Source organism: Alligator sinensis, unplaced genomic scaffold (genome assembly GCF_000455745.1).
Source record: "Alligator sinensis unplaced genomic scaffold, ASM45574v1 scaffold583_1, whole genome shotgun sequence".
Lineage (NCBI taxonomy): Eukaryota > Metazoa > Chordata > Crocodylia > Alligatoridae > Alligator > Alligator sinensis.
Genome location: NW_005841983.1, coordinates 2,731,320 through 2,735,388, shown reverse-complemented (window position 1 = coordinate 2,735,388; position 4,069 = coordinate 2,731,320).

Sequence of the window (4,069 nt, the reverse complement as noted above, 5' to 3'; positions counted from 1 at the left end):
TTCATTTTCCAATATTGTTGGTATGTCTCTTTGTTGGACTACTTATTTTGAAAAGAAATCTCAGAAAGAGAGAGAGAGTGTGATTAATATTCTGTTAAAAGACATGCTTTGAAATTGTAAATTGGAGCTATTTCATTCTAGTTCAGATGTCTACACTTCTGAGAAATGAAAAATGCAGCATCACTGATAGCCTTTCCCTAAGACTTCTATAAATCATCAATACCTGCTCCCATCTTGGGCCTGCCTCAGCCCTCCCTCAAACAATGTAAACTTTTATATAAATTGAGTTTTGAAGAAATATTCTGCCTATGCTTACCGAACAATAATATCTGGTATTATCACTGACAGCAGCAGAAGAGTATGTCATGGTAAGTGTCCAAGAATAGTTATTTTCAATTTTAATATGTTTTTAATTCTTACTTTCCTTTAATTCTTACTTTCTCCTTACTTCCTTTAATTTCCTGATGGAAACCTATTGTTTTCGTTGATGAAAAGGCCTCATGTAGCTACTAGTATAACAGTACATTTTAACTTGTTACTGCACCTGAACCATGCAGCTAGTGTTATGGTTTTACTTTATTAAAGGCAGGCTTACCAGCACTAACTATGTATCCTTTTCTCCCTGTAGCTGAACCTGGAGAAGTGAGGGTCCCCAGTGGACAAGCATGTATTCTGCCCAAGAGCCACCAGGGACCTCAGCTGGAAGCTCTTTTATCGAGCCACCACCACAGACATGCATCTGGCACACTCGACGGACACCTTCAACCCCTGCCCCTTCTGCCAACAGAGGGAGACCCTGGCGAATGCTCACCTTGAGTATGCCAAGTTGCATCCCCTTTTTTTGCCTCCTATAGAACCTCCTGCTGAGGTCCTGGATGCATTTCTCCCCGTACCTTTTCTGTTATGCACTCCCTGTCTGTGGCCTCACCAAGTCCCTGGACCTCCTGGTCAGCTGTCTCTTTGGCTCTGGCCAAGGTGGCCATATGTCAGACCAGGAAGGAAGCTGGTCAGGAGGATTCTGAGCAAGTGTGGGGCTGTTTTCCTTTCACTGCTTTCACTGGTCTACATCCACAGGTTCCTCATCTCTGCTCGGTGTCTTGTTCCAGATCCCTTGTTGTTATTAACCTGTGACATCACCCCCTTCCCTGTTTTCCTATTATTTGTCCCCCAGATTCAGTTGATATGTCCCCAGTGGCCTGCCTCATTAACCTCTGATTAAAAAAAAAAAAAAATTCCCAATTTTCAAATCCACACTTTTGGTGATTTAAGTGAAACACATTTATACACGCACACTCTCACTCTAGTGTTTCATTTTAGGCACAGAAAAATGTGGATTTGGGGTTGCTCTTTTTTAAACCAAAAATTGGGGATTTTTTTAATTTGGATAAAACCAGGATTCCTGTGCATTAAGGGAGGCTTATAGTTGTCTTGATGGGCTTAAGAACAGGACCATTCAGCACATGAAATAGGTATATCCCCAACAGTGGCAGGAGTGGATGCTATACAGGGGGAGCACCAAACTGGATATCTCTAGAGTGATCTGTCCCTTATTCCTGTGTTTCTCAACCTGTGGTACACGTACCCCTGGGGGTATGCAAAACATGGGCAGGGGGGTACGTGGGTGCTGCGTGCCCCCGCTCCCCACACACACACAGAGCAGGTTGGAAGCGTCTTTGCCTGCTCAGGCCAGAAGTTCCAGATGCCGCCCCTCTCACCGTGTCCGGTGCACTGGGGCTTTCACTCACTAGCGTCAGTGTACTGGGGGATAGGGAGGGAGGCCCCGTGCAAGCTGCTTTGCCCCGGGCCGCAGTGGAAAAAGTGGGACTCAGCTCACAGTGGTGAAACCAGAAGTGCCACGATGCAACTTCTGGTTTCACTTTGGCAGGGGGTATGTAAGGTACCAAAGGTTGAGAACCACTGCCCTGTTCAATACCCTTCCTGGCATCCACCACTTATTGGATTAGAGCTACCAAAGGAAACATGTCCAATCATTTTGTTAAATAGCCATTAGTAGATCTATCAACCATTAATTTATCCAATCCCTTTTTGAACCTGGACATGCTATCTGCCTCCACCACCTCCTGTGGCAATGAATTCTACAAGTTAACGACATGTAAACTACAGTACTTAGGTTTAAAGCTGCCACCTACTAATTTCAGTGTGTGCCCCACCTGGTATTCTGGAGCTTGGTAAACAACAGTTCCCTGTTCATTTGGTCCATTCCCTTTATGATTTTATAGACCTCTGTCATATCCCTCCTCAGCTATCTGCTTTCCAAACTGAACAACTTTAGCCTTTTTTGTCTTCCCTGGTATAGCAACTGTTCAAGGCATCTGATCATTTTGGTTGCCTTTCTCTGTACCTTTTCTAATTCTACTATATCCTTTTTTAAATGTGGGGACCAGAAGTACACACAATATTCGAGATGTGGGTGCACCATGGATTTGTATAATAGCATAATGAGATTTCCTGTTTTGTTTTCAGTTCCTTTCTTAATGATGCCCAACATTTTTAATTGGCTCTTTTGGTTGCTACCGCACACAGAGTTGACGTTTTTAAAGAACTGTCTACAATGACTCCAAGGTCTCTTTCCTAATGAGTCATAACAGCTGGTTATTTTTAACACCCTCCAGTGGCCCCCTGAGCTTGGCTCAAGGAATACATGCTTGCCATAATAATCTCATTCCCACCCTGGACAATTTTATAATCCTGTCTGGTCTTCCTCCCTATTTCTTCTTAAGCTGGTTCTCTTTCTGAAAGCAGAATTGAATCAGTAGGGACCCAGGTCAATAAAGGTGTTCTTTGGCTGAGGTTAGGGCTTCCTTTGTTCTTTCACCTAATAATATACACCTCACTCCCAGCACAACTCCTCCACCCTTCGGACAAGTGCCCTAATTCCACCCAGTTCCCCTCCCCCCACCCTTGGAAATTGGGTCACCTTAACCATAAGTATCACAGTGAAATGCAGTGACTCCTACAAACTTTACCACCATTTTCATGTATTACACAGGACAAACAGCTGAGTTGGCTTGGTTTTCAAAGCTGGCTTGATCCGCAGCAAAAACAAGTAAAATATTTAACATTTTAATACATTAAAAAGGCCAAAAGTTGGCTTGATCTGGAGCAAGAACAAGTAAAATGTTTAGGATTTTAATACATGAAAAAGGCCAAAAGGTGGGAGATGCAATTTTCCTCCGTTAGCCTGCAATTTATTTTTAACAGATAGCTCATAAAGCATGGTTTGCCTGCCAAGAGCAGCTACCCCCTTTCCTTCCTGAGGTGTTGCATTACACTTCCAGAAACACGCATAAGGTGAGTAGGAATTGCAGCCCCTTTGGTAGGAGAGTTGAAGTGGTTGCCTGTAGGCTACTGAAGGTATATACGTCCCAGGTACATTGTCTCTGGAGAAACAGGCAGAGGGGGAACATCTGGTTGCTGCAGGCCTCAGCTGGACTCACCACTGCATTGTTTTCACTATAGGTGGGATTGAAATGTGGACATGTATGTGCAACAGTGGTTTAAACATTGGGTAGCAGATTTAACCCTAATCATAAACTAACTTGCGCTGATTTAAAGTGGGTGTTGCACTGATTGAAAAGTGTATGTGTATGCATTGCACTGATTGGGGAGGAGGGGTGTTGTGTGTGCATAAAAATCTATTAAATCTCTGTGTGTACGTATATGTGTGTGGTGCCGATTTGGGGGCGGGGGGGTGGTTTTAACTTCACACGCAGCAGATTTAACTCTGCTCATAAAGTCGCCTATGTTGACACACCCGCACAGGCTTAAATTTACACGAGCCCCTTTCGGCAGCCGCTTCTTTCCCGCTGCCCCGCCCCCTCAAGAAGTCCGTCCTCCCCCGGAAAAGGCCGGGCGGGCACGGCACGCGGCGCGACCCCTGCGGTCAAGGGCAGACAGCCCCGGGGCCCGCCCTCCCCAGGCCGACCCTGCGCAGGTAGTTGCAACTACAGTTCCCGGAGTACCCCGCGGCCGTGGAGCAGGCCGGGCCCGGGCGCGCGCGGCACGCCGGGAGCTGTAGGCCCTGCGAGAGGCCGCGGGGTGGGATGGG